This window comes from Mustela nivalis (assembly GCF_964662115.1).
Source record: "Mustela nivalis genome assembly, chromosome: 16".
Lineage (NCBI taxonomy): Eukaryota > Metazoa > Chordata > Mammalia > Carnivora > Mustelidae > Mustela > Mustela nivalis.
In genome coordinates, this window is record NC_139035.1 from 24,264,086 (window position 1) to 24,276,263 (window position 12,178).

At 44.7% G+C, this 12,178-nt stretch overlaps 1 long non-coding RNA gene across 2 annotated transcripts; it reads left to right on the forward strand.

Moving 5' to 3' along the window:
- Window positions 1-900: 900 nt before the first annotated feature.
- LOC309850345 lies at window positions 901-10,427 on the forward strand. 2 transcript variants are annotated; one of them, XR_014304200.1, is made up of 3 exons: window positions 901-990; window positions 1,606-1,786; window positions 9,900-10,427. It is a non-coding gene; the product is annotated as an uncharacterized lncRNA (long non-coding RNA). The 2 variants fall into 2 exon arrangements; XR_014304201.1 differs by lacking the exon at window positions 9,900-10,427 and adding an exon at window positions 4,809-5,017.
- Window positions 10,428-12,178: the final 1,751 nt, after the last annotated feature.

Consider the following 12,178-nt stretch of genomic DNA (forward strand, 5'->3'; position numbering starts at 1 on the left):
GATAAAAATATGAACTTATTAAATCCCAGAGCTAGGGACAACTTTATCACTTTAAAGAAATAGTTTTAGGGCAAAGTAAAAATAGCACATCTTTACATAGGAATAGTCCACATATGGAACTTACTATTCTCAAAGATTGCTAGGACCAAAACCAAATATTATAAGAGAAAGGTGTGTATTTCTGAAGGATAGTTTCATAGGAGATTATAAAATAAAATTAAAACAATTTGGGGGGCGCCTGGGTGGCTCAGTTGGTTAAGCATCTGCCTTTGGCTCAGGTCATGATCCTTGGATCCTGGGATCAAGCCCTGCACTGGTCTTCCTGCTCAGTGGGGAGCCTGCTTCTCCCTCTCCCGCTGCCCCTTTCCCAACCCCATCTTGCTCTCTCTCTCAAAAAATAAGTAAAAGCTTAACAAAAACCCAATTTGGTAAATCTCCCTGATCTTGGAGGATGGCACCAGAGAGTGACCATGAAGCTTCCCTGTTCCCATCTGGCATCCTTGACCAGATCAAGATTCCTGAGCGGATATGCCAGAGAACACTGAGCACAGGATTAGAGCTAAGTGGGCCTGGCTGCTAGTGTTACCTCTCTGACCCTAGGGAGTCACTTTTTTTTTTTTTTAATACCTCAATTTCCTAATCTCCAAAAAGAAAAAAAAAGGTCATATCAGCATTAAATGCTGTCTAATTACTGTGAGAGAGTCCACGGAAGGGATGTCTGTGGAAGTGTTTTGTAGTTGATAAACATATCCGTATGAGCGTGAGAATTTCCACTTTTATTGTTGGATTTCCAATTCTATTTCCTTCAGGTGGGTTGACCTTCACCTTGTCCATCCTGATCGTGGCCTTGTTGGGGGGCAGTGTTTCCCAGCACAGGAAAGAAGGAGAACATTGGGGGCAGGGACAATCCTCGTCCTCAAGGGAGGTGGAGAGAATGTAGATCTCTCTTCTTTCACCCCTTGCCCTTCCTGTGAAGGTGGAGAAATAAAGGTAAGGAGAACTTGAAGCATCTCTCTTTCTCTTTGGTTGTTTTGGGTAGTAAGATGTCACCTAAAAAGTGGGGTGTTCCTGGCTGGCTCAGTTTGTTGGGCATGCAGCTCAAGATCTTACAAGATCTTGGTCTTGTAAGTTTGAGCCTCACGTTGGGTGTAGAGATTTCTTTAAAAAAATGAAATTTTTTTCCAAAGAATTCACCTATTTGACAGAAAGAGACAGAGAGAGAGAGAGAGAGAGAGCGAGCAAGCGCACAAGCAGGTAGAGCCGCAGAAGGAGAAGGAGGCTCTCCATTGAGCAGAGAACCTGATACAGGGCTCGATCCCAGGACCTCAATATTATGACCTGAGCCGAAGGCACGTGCTTAACCAACTGAGCCACCCAGACACAGCCCCGGACAATGAAACCTTAAAAAACAAACAAACAAACAAACAAACAAACAAAACCCTCAGGTGTTCCAGACTTCGAGGGTTCTTGCAGATCTTAGGAAAGCTAAAAAATGTGAGTACAGGGCTGGATGAGAAAAACCATGGGCACTGGTTCCTTAATGGCATCTATAGTTCAGAATTTAAGGGAAAGAGAAAGATAATGATTCTGAAATTTCCTGTCAAGATGGCCACTGCAGGTCGCTCTGCCGGAAAGTTTGATGGAGATCTGGAGGGAGAAAACGTGTCCTGCCTGGAGGGTCCTCTGAATCTCCTGTGTATCCCTAAGGAATCCGACTTTGGCAGAGGAGATCCAGGAACAGCAGGAAGAGAGAACTGACAACAAGAAACTTCTTATTTCCTCCATAGTAAGTATGGAAGCTTTGCGTGGCTTCTGCACTGCACGCACCGGACCACCTCCCCTGACCTCATTTCCCATGGGGTATAGTGGGAGGAGAAAACGGGCCCCGAGCCCAGACAGCCCTCAATTTGAATTTTGGTCTCAGTGCTAATTAGCTGTGTGGGCTCAGCTTCCAGTCCCTAAAATGGTAAGGAACCCCTTACCCTTGAGTTGCAGTGAGGTCAGATGAGGTTATAATTGTGAAGCACTTAGCATAGTGCCTGTCACATCATGGGCCCTAAATAAATACCGGCCTTTGTCGTGACCCATCAGTACCCTCTACTCTAAAGAGATGGATGGCTAAATAATGAGCTCTGGGAGTGCGGGGTCCAGGATGGGCTTTGCTCACTGTGTGTCTGTGGCATATGTACACAGCGCCTAAAGAAATGAATTTCTCTGCACTGAGCCCCTCTTATTCCCTTTATGTGTGAGTTCTATCCACGCAGTGTCGGATTCAGCTTTCCTCCGGGAAGCCAGCTCATACTGATCTTTCTCTCCTGGGAACTCCCATAGCACGAAGTTCAGCCCTTAGAGAGCCATGGATTTGCATAGTTGTCCCTTTGCATCATATATGTTAGTCTTAACCTTCAATGACGTTCAGCATTTAGTGAACATTGGCTACGATCTGGGCCTTGGGTTACAGACGCAACCCTAGAGGAAGTTCCTTCGTTTCAGGACCTGTTTTCGGATACTTTCCCTCCTGCATGGAACCCAGCGTAGCAAAGTGCCCATCTTGCTGTTCTTATGTGCTGCTTTGGACACACGACACGGGGGGATGCTTTGTAGGAACCTCTCCCTTTGAGGTCCTGGGAGACACATGTTCTGGCACTAATGTCATCTTCATTCCTGGATATCTTTGAGTTGATGGGAAAGCTGTGCAGGGGGTTTGTTTTGGGGCTTGTCTCCAAAGACATAAAGCAATACCAGAATATTTTTTTCTCGTAAGAGCATCACTCACAGGTCAACTGGTGCCACTCTCACATGACCCAGGGCACTTGCTTAAAAGATTCCTCTTCCTTTCTTTTTTGTTCTGAAATATGCAAAAAAAAAAAAAAAAAACCCAGTGGTGGAAGCTGGACGAGGCCCACCTCACTCTCTTTGTCCATCACTTTTCTGAGGAGGGAATTAAGGACAAGGTCTTTGAAGGCAGGTCCGGAGACGTGGTAGCAGCATCTGCATGTCTCCTGCCTTTGGTTTCTGCTCCTGTCTCAGGTTTACTTTCTGATGTGGATTCCAGGCCACCTTTCTCAGTTCTGATGGAGCCGGGAACCACTGTGACCCACCAGGAACCCCTCCCTGCAGCTTGCAAGTCAGGGTCAATCACCTAGCTGTTCCCATTGAACAGCTCCCTTTTGACTTGAGCTTGTAAAATATCTAATATATTATATTTTTTCATTTTTATCCTCTCCTTTTCTTTAAAGGTTATTTTTAAGTTAAAAATAACCATAAGGAGACCTTGTGATCCTCTTCTCACTGACCCAGATATTTTAAGTGCTGGAGAACTGACAGCAGCTCCTCATCTGGGAGTAGGCTGGCTTTCAGGAGCCAATTAGCTAAATGTAATAATCAAATATTAATCCTCTTTCCCACACATAAAACATTCTCCTTGTTTTTCCTTGCCAATCTAAACCCTCCCCTCCTTTCAATGCATCGTACAAAAAGCCATAGACGAGGATAAAAGGCTTGGGTTCCGTCTCTAACTTGGAGACCTGCAACTGTCTGAGCTTGGGCAAGTCACTTTATATGTGCGGACCTTGGTCTCTTCTCCTGGAAAACTGAGGTGCTAACTGTCTCACAGAGTGAAGGTTGAAGGCTTTGGGTCTAGTCCAGTGCCTGGCATCCACAAAACAGGTTCCAAGGAAATACTTACAAACTTCAGAAAGCCCGATTTGAGTAATGCTGAGATCATTAATCGCTCCTCTTCGGGGATTTCTGTATTCCTGAGTCTAGCTACACCACACAGTTTAACAGTTAACTTGACCTTGTCTTTCATCTGTGGCTGTAGCGTTTCCACATGCTCAAATGGTGGATAGCTTCCTTTGCAGGATGGTGCCACGCATTTTATTTTTCTTGTGTCAATGTTGCAAAAAAGGGCACTTAATCCTTGATAATTGATTGAGAGAGTACATCACCCATCTTACTAAATTTGGGTTCTGTAGCACAACAGAGGTTCTTTTCTGTCTTCATCTCTCTAATTTCACTGCCTGATGCTAATGGTGAGATCATAGGAAATCTGTTAGGCTTTCATTATCTTGTCAATTTTAGCTTTTCATCAAATATGTGCTATTCATCTGTTCAGGATACTGCTGACCTGCCGTGAACATGTAGTTTTTTCGAATTGCTTATCCACTACAAGGATGGGTTTTCCACTCGATTGGCTTTGTTTTTTCACTTAAGCAGGGCTGAGGACAGCCCACCAAGCCACATGTGTTCCCGTGAGACCTCCAGCTTTTCCTGCCCTGGAACTGGGGTTTCTAAAGCAGGTCTACAGTTGCCCTCTTCTGTGGTGACAGGCTCTCAGGGGAATTAGAAATTTATTTTTTTATATGCAAGAGAGAGCGAGAGAGAGCTCAAGCAAGCAGGGGAGGGGCAGAAGGAGAGAGAGAGAGAGACTCCTCAAGCAGATTCCCTGCTGGGCATGGAGCCTGGCTCTGACTCCATCCCAGGACCTGACCTGAAATCATGAGCTGGCCGCTTAACTGACTGAGCCACCTCCGCACCCTCTCAGTGGATTTAATAGCTACCCCAAGAGCCTGTATTCTTTGGGTAAGAACAGTAGCCCAGCTGTCATATCACCTCCACGAATGGCCCCATGAATGGCTGTGGGTTCAATTGTGTCCCCCTAGCAAAAAACATATGTTGAAATCCTAGCCCTTAGTTCCCATGGCTGTGACTTTATTTGGAGCTAGGCTCTTTGTAATCATAATCAAGTTAAGAGGAGGTCACACTGGATTAGCATAGCCCTAACCCAATGACTGTTACCCTTATAGGTAGAGAGAGATTTGGACACAGAGCAGGACCGTCATGTGAAGACAGGCACAGAAACTGGAGTGATGCAGCCATGCATCAAAGGATGCCAGGGGCTGACGGGAGCTACTAGAACCTAGGCAATGGCCAGGAACGATCCTCTCCTGCCGCCCCTGGAGTCTTCAGAGGGAGCATGGCTCTACCAACACTTTGATTTCGGACTCAGCCTTCACACCTATAAGAAAATAAATTCCTATTCTTTTAAGCCACCAAATTTGTGATCATTTGTTACAGTAGCCTTAGGAAACTAATATACACTGTCCAAGAGTCTAAATACAATACAAAAAGGGAGGCTTTAATTAAAATCAATTACCCATCTTCCCCTAAAGGGGGAATGATGCTACTAAAGCCATCATGCCTTGTGATTACCCTTGTGATTCCCTTAGTCCAACACTCCTGGGCCTCCTTCCTCACACAGCTCTGTACATATCCTTATTTGACTCTACCTCCCACCCTCTGACCCCCCACCCCCTCCCACTGTGTCCTCAGCCTCTTCTCTGAATGTCCCTCTCACCGTTCTGCTCGGACTCACTCCTGAGGATATGGAGATACCCCTCATTGGGGCCCGATGGTGGGGCAGGGGTCGGCTTTGCTCTTCATGGCCACTCCCGGGCCATCGTTCCTCCCTGGCCCTTCCTAACCAGCTCTGAGGGATTGGCCATCCAACCCCCATAAACCTCCCATGCTGGACCGGCCACCAAACCGCGGTCACTCCTCCCGTGCAGCGCAGAGTCCCGCCAAGTCACGTCCATGCTCTTCACCACTCCTCTCCTCCCTCGTGCTGGTGGTCTGCTCAGACCAGTCAGCCCCAGCCCTGGCTGCCCTTTAAAATTATTTGGGAAACTTCTAAAAAACCTCAGGCACTCCCACCCCCACGTCTGAACCAGTTGAGCCAGAATTAGAAGATCGGAGGCCTGGGTATGTTTTAGGAGCTCCCCAGGTCATTCTAGTCTGTGGCCAGGTTTAGGACAACTGGCGTGGGTAGGACTTGTATTACTACTAATACTTACGGATTTCTGCCCCCCCCCCCCCACCTGCTCACTTCCGGCTCACTCCCTCCGGCTCACTCCCCCTGCTCCAGCCATTGTGTGGTCTCACTTGTCCACCAGCCATCCCTATACACGCCACTTTCATCACGGCCCTCAGGCCTTGCTTTCCACCTCATCTGCCTGAGGCCATGCAGCAGGCTCCACTCCCTTGCCTCTCTCCCCTCTGCTGCCTTTATCTGGCAACCCACCCCCCCACCTCATAACACTCTACTCACCTACTCATGTCTGCATCCAAGCACCAAATCTCCAAATGTGGCTGCATAAAAATACACAGCCGACTTACTGGTCTTAGTTTTATGAACTCAGAGCTCAAGCGGATTCTTCGTGCTGCCTGGCAACGCTGTCTCATTTCCCCAGTTCATTTGCTTCCCCCTTATTCAAGAGGCTCTTCTACACCTTCTCTCTCCATACCAGCTCCCTCCAGGATCCAACCTTCTCACAACCTTGTTCCCGTCCCAAGATATTTGCAGTTATAGTTCACTCTACCTTCCACACTTTCCCCCAGATCTTGCCATAGAACACCCCCCCTCGATTTATCTCACCTTCTCAGGGAAGCATTCCCTGACTCTTCTACCTAAAATAAGCCTCCCCCCTCGACCCTGACACTCCATCCTCTGACTCGTTCTTATTTTCTTTATAGTACTTACCATCACCTGATATGATGTGATGATGTGGTATGATGTGATGGATTTATTTTTGTTTGTTTATCTGTCTCCCTCATAAGCATACAGGCTAAATTTATGAAGCCAGTTCCCTTTTTTTCTTTCTTTCTTTTTTTTTTTTTTTTAATATTTTATTTTTGAGGGGCGCCTGGGTGGCTCAGTGGGTTAAAGCCTCTGCCTTCAGCTGAGGTCATGATCCCAGGGTCCTGGGATCGAGCCCCACATTGGGCTCTCTGCTCGGTGGGGAGCCTGCTTCCCCCTCTCTCTCTGCCAGCCTCTGCCTACTTGTTCTCTCTGTCTGTCAAATAAACAAATAAAATCTTTTAAAAATAAATAAATAAAAATTTTAAAATAATCCACAATAGTTAAATGTTTTTAATCCTAAAGGGATTTTTTTATTTCCACTTATCATTTTAGATAGAAATGGAGATTCAGAAAGGTTAAATAACCTGTCCAAGATCACACAAGTAGAACTTAGGGTTCTGGTTCTCCCAGACCATTTCACAACAATGTGCTGTAGATATTAAGCATAGATCTTGCCTAATGTGACTTGTCATAACTAGAGAAGACACTCCTAATTACCATATTCTTGCTTTGTGCACAAAGAGCACCTCCTTAGATTTCTGCAAAGAATATTAAATATGAACTACATTTGCCACCTTGTCTTACAATTAGTATACTGTCTTTTACCTTGATAGTAGTCATTCAACTATAAGAAATGAAGGCTACTTGGGGTGTCTGAGTAGCTCAGTGGGTTAAAGCCTCTGCCTTCGGCTCAAGTCATGGTCTCAGGGTCCTGGGATCGAGCCCCGCATCGGGCTCTCTGCTCAGCGGGGAGCCTGCTTCCCTTCCTCTCTCTCTGCCTGCCTCTCTGCCTACTTGTGATCTCTCTCTGTCAAATAAATAAATAAAATCTTTTTTAAAAAAGAAAAGAAAAGAAATGAAGGCTACATAGAGAGACCCATGAAAATCAGAATGTAAGTAAGTGCCAAATGGGGAATGTCAGTAGTAAGTGTGAGAAGAGATCAGGAGAGGGAGAGAAGCAAAGGTAATTTTGAAGGGGGTGAGAAAAGAAATCAATGCTGAGAGAGCTAGGAAAGAATATTCAAATTGTGAGCTCTCTTCCTTGAGAATACTTCCACCTTTCAGGCTGTCATTGATGATATTGGGCCTTAAGTGACACAGACTTATGACCCTGATCTGAAGACAGTCTTGCAGTCTCATTTTCCTGACTTAAAAAAGACACAATAGGAAAATGTGCATCTATATATTCATAAACCTGCGTTTTCCTCATCTTGGGTAAATTGGGGAAGTTACAGACCAGTCTGTATATAACTAAAACAAAAGAATAAAAAGTGGAAGAATGCAACTACAGTTAGGTCCCAAATACATACCTTTTGGGTCTTGTAGACACATTCTTTCAAATATCAGCAGCAGATTGGAAGTATTGACTTTGACTTTGCTAAAACCAAAATTCATGGCAGAAAACAAATACAAATGTTTCTACTTGAAAGAACTCTAAGCTCCATCCCTTAAACTAAACTACTTATATACAGCAGCCCCAAAATCTTATGTTTGCCCACCACAAGACTGTCAAGTGATAGGAAAACATTGTGAACTCCCCAGGAGAGATTATGTCAAAAGATTTTGAGCAGAGACAGTATATAGCAACGGTTATATGCACAGGCTCCAAAACCACATGACCAGGCTGGTGTCCCGACTTTGCCACACTCTAGATCCACTGATGTCAGGTAAATCACTGAATATCCCTTCCCTGGACCTCAGTTTCTGTATCTGTAAAATGGGCTTGATAGTAACTACTTCAGGGGTTGTTGTGAAGAGTACAATTGATCCGTGAGGAACACAGGGGTTGGGGTATCCATTCCCCAGCCCCCTGTGCAGTCAAAAATCCATGAATAACTTCTGACTCCCCCAAAACTCAACTACTAATAGCCTGCCACCACCAGAAGCCTTAGCGACAATAGTCAATTAACACGTATTTTGTACATTATACGTGTTATGATACATATTCTTACAACGAATTCAGCTAGGAAAAGAAAATCCTAAGGAAAATACATTTAGAGCACTGTACTGTATTTATCCTAAAAGCCACATATAGGGGTGCCTGGGTGGCTCAGTGGGTTAAAGCCTCTGCCTTCAGCTCAGGTCATGATCTCAGGGTCCTGGGATCAAGCCCCGTGTCGGGCTCTCTGCTCAGCAGGGAGACTGCTTCCTTCTCTCTCTGCCTGCCTCTCTGACTACTTGTGATTTCTGTCAAATAAATAAATAAAATCTTTTTTTTTTAAAAAGAATCATGACCTGAGTTGAAGGCAGAGGCTTTAACCCACTGAGCCACCCAGGCACCCCATATTGTGGATTATTTTCATAGTTGAAAGTGAAAGGACATTTCTTTTTATTTTTTAAATTTTTAAAAAAAGATTTTATTTATTTATTTGAGAGAGAGAATGAGAGAGAAAGAGCACGAGATGGGGGATGGTCAGGGGGAGAAGCAGACTCCCCACTGAGCAAGGAGCCTGATGTGGGGCTCAATCCCAGGACTCCAGGATCATGGCCTAACTGAAGGCAGTCACTTATCCACCTGAGCCATTCAGGGGCCCAGGACATTTCTTTAAAAAAATTTTTTTTTTTAATGTATTTTGACAGAGAGAGATCCCAAGTAGGAAGACAGGCAGGCAGGCAGAGAGAGAGAGGGAAGCAGGCTCCTCCCTGAGCAGAAAGCCTGATGTGGAGCTCAATCCCAGGACCCTGAGACCATGACCTGAGCTGAAGGCAGAGGCTTTAACCCACTGAGCCACCCGGGTGACCCAGACATTTCTTTTTTAAAAAGTTGTTTTTAAGACAGTTCTGTAAGTCAGAAATTTTACCTAAATCAGTCCTTTTCCTCATTTAAGTTTAAAATCAGGGGCTTCGGAGTGCTTGGGTGGCTCAGTTTTTAAACATCTGCCTTCGGCTCAGGTCATGATCCCAGGGTGCTGGGATTAAGTGTGGCATCAGGCTCTCTGCTCAGCGGGAAGCCTGCTTCCCCCCCCTTGCCCCTCCCCCTGCCTGTGTTCCCTCTCTTGCTGTGTCTCTCTCGGTCAAATAAATAAATAAAATCTTAAAAAAATATATGATTAGGAGCTTCCCCATTTCTAGGGTAATGAATAAATACCACCAATATATGCTGTCTGATTCATACACATGTCTACTTGCTACACAGCCTTTACAGTGATGGGACAACTTGAATTTTCTATGATTGCCCCAGTTAAGAAAAACTCTTTGTTGTTGTTTACATAATTAAGATAATTTTTAAAAAGATTTTTATTTATCTTTTTTTTTCAAGATTCCATTCATCTACTTGACAGATGGAGATCACAAGCAGGCAGAGAAGCAGGCCCAGAGAGAAGAGGAAGCAGGCTCCCTGCTGAGCAGAGAGCCCGATGTGGGGCTCCATCCGAGGACCCTGGGGATCATGACCTGAGTCAAAGGCAGAGGCTTTTAACCCATTGAGCCACCCAGGTGCCCCTAAAAGATTTTTATTTATCTATTTGAAAGAGAGACAGTGAGATAGAGCATGAGAGGGGAGAAGGTCAGAGGGAGAAGCAGACTCCACGTGGAACTGGGAGCCTGATGCAGGACTCAATTCCGGGACTCCAGGATCATGAGACCTGAGCCAAAGGCAGTTGCTTAACCAACTGAGCCGCCCAAGCACCGTAATTAAGATAATTTAATGTCTAAGTGTATTCATGTATCTTGCTTCATTTTAATTCAGAAAATGGGGCCAGTGAATACCTAGTGAACTCATCCATGTTTTAATTATGTAAAATGTGTGGGTTACTTGGTCACTGATCAATAAACATCTGTTTCCCAATCTCTGACTCTGGTTTTGTTTTGTTTTGTTTTAGATTTTTATTTATTTATTTGACAGAGAGAGAGAAAGCAAGAGAGGGAACACAAGCAGGGGGAGTGGGAGAGGGAGAAGCAGGCTTCCCGCTGAGCAGAAAGCCTGATGCAGGGCTCAATCCCAGGACCCTGAGCTGAAGACAGATGCCTCATGATTGACTGAGCCACCCAGGAGCCTCCCAATCTCTGACTCTGTAACTGAGATGTAGGGATCAGTTGGTGAATTCCAACTTCTTTCTTTTTCTCAATCAGCATGTTCCTAAATGGTTTCTGGCCACCGCTGCAGGCGTCATCACAGTATGGAGGACAGCACTCTCCGTGACACTGCTGCGTGTGTGTGTGTGTGTGTGTGCGCGCTCGCGCGCACGTTGTGGGCACGTCCCTCTGCACCCACACCATGAAGGGGGGAAGAAGGGACCACCCCTGACATCACCCTCAAGGAGAGGAGAGCTGTGTGAGGTCTGGGCTGAAAGTGTTTTACATTTCTTTTTGGCATGGCTTGTCTGCTCCAGGGAAGCACGAGAACATCTTTAGAATTCTTGAATGTTTTGGGGACACAGGAAAAAAACCCCACCCAAATCTATTCAAGATTCAGCAGAGGGGCTGAATAGTTCAGCCCTGTAGCAGTTCAGGCAAGATACCACTTGTAATTTTTACACAATAAAAATAGCTTTGTTGTTTCTTCTGATTATATAAATAAAAGTCTTATCTTGAGAAAATTGAAGTATTGGGTGCCTGGGTGGCTCAGTCAGTTAAATATCGGCCTTCAGCTTGGTGGTGATCTCAGGGTCCTGGGATGGAGCCTCAGCAGGGAGCCTGTTTCTCCCTCTCCGTCTGCCCCTCCCCTTGCTTATTCATTCTGTCTCTCTCTCTCTCACAGAAATAAAATCTTTAAAAAATTGATATATAAAATGATAGAGAATAAATCAAAGTCAGATGGCATTCCAACTCCTGAAAACATTCTAATTAACACTTTTGTAAACTTAACATGTACTTCTCTTTAAGCACACACATCATTCTCATATAGATAATTTTACAGGGGTGATGTGATAAATGCTCCTAATTGTGAAGCCTTTAACAAAGTAACTTGTACCCTTACCATTGCCCTTGCACATTAATCTTCCTCAAACAAAGGAAGTATCTAAACTGCCCGGGATATATCTTTTATATACTTTTGTCTATGTAGACACACGAATCCTCATATAATTATATATATGCATAAGGGATAATATAGTCCTTTTCACTCAAAAGATTTCATAACAACCCCCAAATGAGATAATATAATATACTCTTTTTTGGGGTGGGGGGGCTTGGTATATATGCCACAGAAACTCCTCCAAGTGAACTGCTACAACTCTAATTTATTATTTGTTACTAGATATCCTAATATGTCATGACATGAGTATCTCATAATCTATTCAACCGTTTCCCTATTCATGAGCATTCACTTTCTCATTTTTTGGAAATGAAATTCCCCTTTTTTTAAATGAAATTTATTTCACTCCAACCTCATGATTTTTTATTTTTTTAAAAAGATGGTATTTATTTGAGAGAGAGATGGGGGAGAGAGCACAGAGGGAGCAGGAGAGAGAGAAGCAGACTCCCCACTGAGCCGGGAGCACGATTCAGGACTTGATTCCAGGACCCTGAGATCATGACCTGAGCTGAAGGTGGAGGCTTACGGGAATGAGCCACCCAGGGACCCCCACCAAGCTCATG